Below are 9437 nucleotides of genomic sequence, written 5' to 3' on the forward strand. Positions count from 1 at the left end.
ATCCCCAAAATCCGAAAACTAATTAATTCATGCACCATCTGTGCACAACATAAATACGCGAGAAAACCCTACAATATCAAAATATCCGCAAGACCTATTGAAACAGCACCATTCAATAGAGTACATATGGGCATTTTTGGAATAGACAAACATTACTACTATTACACTACATTGTCGTTGGTTTGTGCATTTTCAAAACATCTCTAGTTGATTGAAATCCCAACACGAAACACTACAGACATTCAAAAAGCCCTAACAGAATATTTCAAATGTTTTAGATCCCCGAAGACAATCATTTGCGATCACGAGGCAGCTTTTACAAGCATTCAATTACAAACGTTCTTGGCAAATGTTGGAACGAATATACAATTTTCATCTTCTTCAGAATCAAATGGACAAGTTGAAAAGACACACAGCACAGTAATTGAATTATTCAACACTAATAAGCATAAATTCAAAGACCTCTCTTCATCGGAAATAATTAAAGTAGTAACATGTCTGTACAATGAATCAATTCACTCAGCAACATCATTTACACCAAATGAAATAATCTTCGATCAACAAAATCTGACAAACCCCAACGATATTTTTACAAACCTCGGATAAAATTGTCTCGGAGGTGAAAAAGAATTTATGCAAGTCTAAATCTAGGATGGAAAAAAATAATAACGCAAAGGAAGAGCCACCTGCTATTAACGTAGGAAACGATATCTATATTAAGAAGGATGTTAGAAAAAAATTAGACCCACGGTTTACAAAAACAAAATGTAATAGTAACCGAAGAACTGTAACAATAGGTCTAAGAAATGTTAAGAGAAATAAGAATAAGCTGAAGCGATTAGGTAATTGTAATTAGGTTACTTAACTATTGTAATTTTTCCATTCCATTATATTAAGAACGAAAATAATGTTCATGAAATAATGCGATAATAATAAACATCATAGGGTCTGCTTGAAATGTGCGGTTCAATTGTACGTCGCTGACGCTCTCGCCATAGAATCAGCTTATAAGAAACAAATGTGTCGATCAAAGAAAAGAAGGGCAACATGCAGCAAAATATCAAAAAAAAAGGCAAAAGCAACGCAAAGAAACTCTTCTCTACTCCATCTCCTTCAAATGTACACTGCACAATGATAACTAGGAGACGGTACACGGTATGAGACGAACGGTACGGTGTTGTGAAATAATCAGCGAAAAAATGCATGCAAATACCGATCCTCTAGGCTGGAAGAAACATTTCCCGGCTGGAAAGTATTATTCTAATTCTAATATCATTCTAAAGCCTAAACGCTTGAGGATAAGCTTTTCTACCCCACGGAGAAGTTAGGGATCGCTGAGTTGATGATCATTACTATCATCAACTGATCGATCGCTGCTCGAAAGGCAGAGCGGCCCAGCGGGGTACAACTCGTTTATTCGAGCAGTTTAGAGATAAGTTTATAGCAGAACTGGATAGTATAAGTAGGAAGTAAGTAGAATAGTTAGTTGTAATCTAGACGTTAAGGTTAATAAACGTAATTAAATATCTATCCCCCTGGATGACGACATGGCCGAGGAACACCCCACGCTAAATGTTATGAAGGGTTTTATGATAAGAGACGACGACATAGTGTTTTAGGAAAAAAAGGCTCTGCAGGAAGAGATAAGACGGCTTAAAGAGTCGTTGTCCTGCCCAAAGGACTATTCCTCACAAGGAAGCAGCGACGAATTGGGAGGTTAAATACAAAGCCGCTATTCTGGACAAAGAAAAGGTAAAATACGAATACCGGCGGGAATTCGCGACATGCGTGAAAAGCTTACGCATTCCGAACCGCAACCATGTGCATTCGGACACGCTACCGGATTTCCCAATCAAATCGGTTATTGCACTAAAACAATTGGATAAAGCGGCGGCGGCGGTTGACTGCAAAGTTACGGTGCTTTAGGTGCTTGCACCTCAAATACCAGGAGCACCCAACAACCCGAAGACCGTACATAGAGTGGTGTTTAGGAACTTGTTCGCCCCAGATGTTGTAAAAAATGTAGTCTGGGAGCGAAGCATTAGAGGGAAGCTACAATTAGTTAAGCACCCTAATATTATAAGTTTGTATATATACATTAGTTTAGAGTTAAGTAGTAGTTTAAGTAAAAATGAACTACGTTGTTTTTTTATTGTTAAATTGTGTGTTGTTGTCGCATAGCAGTTCAATTAGTCAAAAATTAGCTGTTGGAAAATGATCAAATTAAACTTAAATATGGCTTTTTACCTGAATTCAGTGCATAAATGCATTTGGAAAATAATGAAAATCATATAAAACACCAGTTAACGATGCAATATGCAATGTGCGCATCGGCTAAATATGTTGCGAATATTTGGGGTTTTTGGGGTTTTGGGATAATTTAAAAAAAAAAAAACAAGTCCCCCGGTGGGGACGTCAAACTAATTAAAAAACCTTTTTTTTCGCGCCTTTGAATTTTCGTGCTTACGTTGGAAAACATTTGGAAATTTTTGGAAAAAATCGATTCAAAATGCTGTCTTCGGATAGAATTCGTACAAAAAAAGATAAGGTAAGTAACAAATACCTCAAAAAAGGCAAAATCCCTAATAAGTCCCGCTTTTCCACGCAGATGAAGGACCTCCAAATGAGGTTGGAGCATACTGTGCAAAAACTCAAGGATTCAAATAACGAGAAAAAGGCCTTACAGGAGGAGGTGAGGCGATTAAAGGAGGAGTTGACCTGCCCAAATTGTTGCGTCAACAAGCAGGCAGCAGATAATTGGGAGGCGAAACACAAAGAAGCGGTTGTAGCAAAAGAGAAGCTAAAGGACGAATACCGGCGGGAGTTCGCCGAATATGTGAAAAGCAGCATTCCGAACCGCACAATGCCCCTACCGGATTTCCCGATAAACGATTTACTAAAACTAAAACAGTTGGAGGAAGCGGCCGCGACAGTTGGCTTTAAAGTCAAGGTACTTCAGCTGCTCGCACCTAAACTATCAGGAACGCCTAACCATAAAACTGTACATAGAGCGGTGTTCCGGAGCTTGTTCGCTCCAGATGTTGTAAATAGTGTTGTCTGGGAGCGAAACATTAGAGGCAAGCTCCTGTTAGTTAAGAACCCTAATATTATAAGTTTGTATATATACATTAGTTTAGAGTTAAGTAGTAGTTTAAGTAAAAATGAAATACGTTGTTTTTTAATTGTTAAATTGTGTGTGTTGTGTAAGGAGCTCAAGGATTCCGTTAAGGAAAAAAAGGCCTTGCCGGAGGAGGTGAGGCGACTCAAAGAGTTGTCCTGCCCAAATTGTGCCACCCACAAGGAGGCAGCAGCTTATTGGGAGGCGAAATATAAAGAAGCTGTTCTCGCAAAAGAAAAGGTGAAAGACGACTACCGGCGGGAATTCGCCGACCCTAATATTGTATGTTTGTATATATACATTAATTTAGAATTAAGTAGTAGTTTAAGTAAAAATGAACTACGTTATTTTTTAATTGTTAAATTGTGTGTGTTGTGTTAAATTGACGTGTTGTTGTCGCATAGTAGTTCAATTAGTCAAAAATTAGATGTTGGAAAATGATAAAATTAAACTTAAATATGGCTTTTTACCTGAATTCAGTGCATAAATGCATTTGGAAAATAATGAATATCATATAAAACACCAGTTAACGATGCAATATGCAATGTGCGCATCGGCTAAAAATGTTGCGAATATTTGGGGTTTTTGGGGTTTTTTGGGGTTTTTTGTGGTTTTGGGGTAATTTCGAAAAAGACAAGTCCCCCCGGCGTGGACGTAATTAAAAAAACCGTTTTTTTTTGGCGCCATTTGATTTTCACGGATCTGCGTGTTTGTGTTTTCCCTTTTTTGCGTGCGGAAATTTTTGTGCCGAATTCTAAAATGCTGTCTTCCAGTCGTACGAAAAAGGATAAAGTAAGTAACAAATAACTCAAAAAAGGCAAAATTCCTAATTAGTCCCGCTTTTCCACGCAGATTAAGGACCTCCAAATAAGGCTGGAGCACACGGTTGCTAAACTGAAGGAAGAAAATGCTGAAAAAAAGGCCTTGCAGGAGGAAGTGAGGCGATTGAAGGCCCAAAGGACCTGCCCAAACTGTTGCGCCAATAAGGAGGCAGCGGAATATTGGAAGGCAGAACAAGCGGAAGCGGTTTTAGCAGCTTCAAAGCTAAAGGACGAATACCGGCGGGATTTTGCCGCTTACGTGAAGCGCTTCCGCCGCCAGCAGCAACAGATGACAGAGGAAAAAGAGCTACCTGATTTACCACTTATTGATGTAAGTTCACTAATTAAATTGGAGGAAACGGCGGCGGAGGCTCCAGGGGAATGTAGGATTGAGGTGTTAGAGGTGCTCCAACCAAGATTGAAAAAGGCAACCAACCCCAAGACCGTCCACAGAGCGGTGTTCCGGAGCTTGTTCGCTCCAGACATTATAAAAAATGTAGTCTGGGAGCAAAACATTAGTGGCAAGCTCCGGTTAGTTAAGAACCCCTATATTATAAGTTTGTACATAGATATTTGTCTAGATTTAAGTAGTAGTTTAAGTAGAATTGAACTCCGCTCCTTTTTAAAAAATAAGTTTAAGTATGAAAATACACAGTTAGGTTAGTTTAGTAGTTATTAAGTAAGTATAAGGTTAGGCTTAGGTTTTGTTTTAAGTAAGTGTTAAGCGTTTAGGTTAAGCTTTAAGTGTGTGACGAAATAAGGCTTCACGGCAGTGCGGATAGAACTCTACGCATAGGTTTGAGGATAGTTTCGATGTGTTGAAAGAATTAGCACTCACCAGTACAGGGAATACGACCCGTGTAATAGCGGAGTACACCGTAAATAGAACTTTTCATGCCCCTTCCCCATATCGTTGTTTTATAAACCAAGGGGAAGGCTTGCTTTGTATATGAAGAAGTATGTTATATCAAACAAGCCCAACGACAGTTGTATCTTAACTACTGATTTCGAGCTGGTGGGTATCGTTTCATTAAACCAACGAAAATTAGAATTATACGAAAAGTTAAACGTTTTAGGAGAAACTTTTTTAACAGAGAATAGGATTGATAGACAAAATGTCCTAAATTTTCATATTAATACGTCCCCTAATATTTTGCCAACTTCGTTACGGGTATATTCTATTACAGACATTTATTGTAAAATGGCACATCTAACATTTGAAAAGGTACATTATTTCATACCTGTTTTGGAGTCGCTACCGACCGAAGAAGAAGTGTAAATGAAGATTGAAAAATAAAAAAAGAGGGAAAAATAAAAAGGAATTTCTATAGCAAAGGCTTCTATAGCATAATGGAGTATGATTTTCATCATTTAGCAAGAGTGTGGGGCTTTCATTCAAATCATCGAACGCAACACCCACGTTTACCCTTTCAGGGAATATAAGTAAGTGGATTGAGTTGTTCAAGGACCACCGGGGAAGCAGGATGTTTCCCAGACCCTCGCTACTTCATCCAAAGAGGAATCATTGCTGCATCATATATGCATTTTGTTCATATCGTCTTCGATTACGAAAGGACTTTTGGCTTTGCTTGCTCGAGTCGAAGGAAGAAACTTACTAAACGAGCGCGGATGTGAGATGGACCTATGATCTGTTCGTTCCCGTTGTTGGTACTAGCCAAAAAGGCTATCCTTAATCTTTATTGCAGGAGAGCTTTCCTTGATGATGTCTGGAAGGAGTAATCTATCATTAAAAAATGCAACAACTTATCCTTGCTGTATCACGAACTCAGTTGACAGCTGACACCTACAGCACGCGGACGTGATTAAAGTGTTTTCTGAAGACGATAACGGAAGTAAAGGCGGTTCAGAAGGAGATGCGGATCGTAGACCACGGGGGAGGAATCCCCTTGAGGAACGAGTATGCGGTGCTGGCAGAAGCGCCAAAAAAAAAAAAACGCAAAAGACGGAATGCCCAAAACTCTATCCCCCTGGATGACGACATGGCCGAGGAGAAGAGCAGATCATGTTAATGGAAAGCACAACGGTAGGCAAAAGCCTGGGAAACGTCAACCCGTTTTAGTTATGCAAAGTAATAGAGAATGCTATCGACGACAAACCCCTAGAGGCCCGCAGGCTTAGGGACGGGAAAATATTAGTGCGAACTAAATCCCTGCTTTAGAAAAAGAGGCTTTAGCCATAATATGGGCAGTGACGAAATTTAAACCATACCTTTATGGCAACAAATTTTCTCTCGTAACAGATCATAAGCCCCTCATCTTTATAAAAAAATCAAACAAAAACGCAAAATTAATAAGATGGCGCGAGAGTTAGAAAATTACGATTATGATGTGAAGCGCCCCGCCTCGCGTTCTCGAGTCTTGACGCTTCTTCGTATGCCTAGAAGTATGCAATAGCATAGCCCTTGGAGAATTGGCCAGTTCACCATCGCAGCACAACACGACACCGGAGCTACCTGCGCAGCCGATGACCGATGCGACGCGACGACGATGTGACATGACAGGAAGACAACATGTGCAACACGTCGCCACCCAATGCGCCCTGACGACGATGTCACAACGATAATGAGGTCGCAGCAATGACCTCATTCTGGAAGTGCGGAACTTGCGGTCCAGCTGTTTGTATGAAAGTCATACAAACAGAGCCAAACCAAAGCATCAGCGAAGCGGCTCGGTCGGTCCCGGAAGCAGCGACTAAACATCGGTGTCTGTTTGGTTTGCGGAGTCAGCAGTTGAGACTCGGGAGCGAAGGGGGTGAGAGGGGTGGCTTCTCCACTTAGAACTTTAGAGTATAAATAGGCTAAGATAGACCGTAATAAAGGGGAGTTGGAAGTTTGTACTCAACACGAAACCATCCGCGTTTGTCTTGAGACCGCTACAGCTCATCCGAAAGCCTCAGCTACTCGATCTTGCTCTGGGCCCCACCCGTGGTAACCCTTGTGAGACACCGAGTCAGCATTTGACAGGCCTTTTCGTCCGGACCAGCGATCAGCGACCAGCGGAATCAGCGACAAGAGTCTCTTCCAGCTCCTCTGCAGCATCGCACGCTTTGCTTCGGCAACGTTTCGGACTGGCGCGGCGTAATCGGTCGCGACTAAACGCCAGTAGCGTTACAGATGTCATCAACAAAACAGGAAAAACGAATGTCGTTGCTGATGCACTCAGCAGGAAAATAGACGATAATCAAAAAGAATTAGAAATCAATGAGAATTCTGATGAATCATCAGTGCAAAATAATGCTCCTTTATCATCAACCGACACTGTACATTCAAGTAACGCATCTGATGACCATTACATGCACTTTACAGAAAGAGCTATAGATAGCTACAGAAACCAAATTATTTTCAAACAAATGGACGTTAATTCAACCACTAAGGAAATTATCTTTCCAAATTATAAAAGGACTACTATTTGTGCCACCGCGTTTGACAAAACGAATATTACGAACTTCTTAAAAGAACATTCCAATGGGAAGCAAAACGCTTTGTTAGCTCCAGAACCTATTATGAACTTAATTCAAGAAGCGTATAGATAAAACTTTTGTAATTCAAGTTGTCATTTTGTAATGACTCAAAATTTAGTCAAAGACATAGTTTCTGAATCCGAACAAGATGAAATCGTACGAAGAGAACACGAAAGAGCTCATCGAGGGATCACAGAAGTAGAAAATCAAATTAAAAGAGCTTATTTTTTCCCAAAAATGATCCCCAAAATCCGAAAACTAATTAATTCATGCACCATCTGTGCACAACATAAATACGCGAGAAAACCCTACAATATCAAAATATCCGCAAGACCTATTGAAACAGCACCATTCAATAGAGTACATATGGGCATTTTTGGAATAGACAAACATTACTACTATTACACTACATTGTCGTTGGTTTGTGCATTTTCAAAACATCTCCAGTTGATTGAAATCCCAACACGAAACACTACAGACATTCAAAAAGCCCTAACAGAATATTTCAAATGTTTTAGATTCCCGAAGACAATCATTTGCGATCACGAGGCAGCTTTTACAAGCATTCAATTACAAACGTTCTTGGCAAATGTTGGAACGAATATACAATTTTCATCTTCTTCAGAATCAAATGGACAAGTTGAAAAGACACACAGCACAGTAATTGAATTATTCAACACTAATAAGCATAAATTCAAAGACCTCTCTTCATCGGAAATAATTAAAGTAGTAACATGTCTGTACAATGAATCAATTCACTCAGCAACATCATTTACACCAAATGAAATAATCTTCGATCAACAAAATCTGACAAACCCCAACGATATTTTTACAAACCTCGGATAAAATTGTCTCGGAGGTGAAAAAGAATTTATGCAAGTCTAAATCTAGGATGGAAAAAAATAATAATGCAAAGGAAGAGCCACCTGCTATTAACGTAGGAAACGATATCTATATTAAGAAGGATGTTAGAAAAAAATTAGACCCACGGTTTACAAAAAAAAATGTAATAGTAACCGAAGAACTGTAACAATAGGTCTAAGAAATGTTAAGAGAAATAAGAATAAGCTGAAGCGATTAGGTAATTGTAATTAGGTTACTTAACTATTGTAATTTTTCCATTCCATTATATTAAGAACGAAAATAATGTTAATGAAATAATGCGATAATTATAAACATCATAGGGTCTGCTTGAAATGTGCGGTTCAATTGTACGTCGCTGACGCTCTCGCCATAGAATCAGCTTATAAGAAACAAATGTGTCGATCAAAGAAAAGAAGGGCAACATGCAGCAAAATATCAAAAAAAAGGCAAAAGCAACGCAAAGAAACTCTTCTCTACTCCATCTCCTTCAAATGTACACTGCACAATGATAACTAGGAGACGGTACACGGTATGAGACGAACGGTACGGTGTTGTGAAATAATCAGCGAAAAAATGCATGCAAATACCGATCCTCTAGGCTGGAAGAAACATTTCCCGGCTGGAAAGTATTATTCTAATTCTAATATCATTCTAAAGCCTAAACGCTTGAGGACAAGCTTTTCTACCCCACGGAGAAGTTATGGCTGCAGCGGGATCGCTGAGTTGATGATCATTACTATCATCAACTGATCGATCGCTGCTCGAAAGGCAGAGCGGCCCAGCGGGGTACAACTCGTTTATTCGAGCAGTTTAGAGATAAGTTTATAGCAGAATTGGATAGTATAAGTAGGAAGTAAGTAGAATAGTTAGTTGTAATCTAGACGTTAAGGTTAATAAACGTAATTAAATATCTATCCCCCTGGATGACGACATGGCCGAGGAACACCCCACGCTAAATGATATGAAGGGTATTATGATAAGAGACGACGACATAGTGTTATGGGAAAAAAAGGCTCTGCAGGAAGAGATAAGACGGCTTAAAGGGTCGTTGTCCTGCCCAAAGGACTATTCCTCACAAGGAAGCAGCGACGAATTGGGAGGTTAAATACAAAGCCGCTATTCTGGACAAAGAAAAGGTAAAATACGAATACCGG

This window comes from Anopheles darlingi, chromosome 2, assembly GCF_943734745.1.
Source record: "Anopheles darlingi chromosome 2, idAnoDarlMG_H_01, whole genome shotgun sequence".
Lineage (NCBI taxonomy): Eukaryota > Metazoa > Arthropoda > Insecta > Diptera > Culicidae > Anopheles > Anopheles darlingi.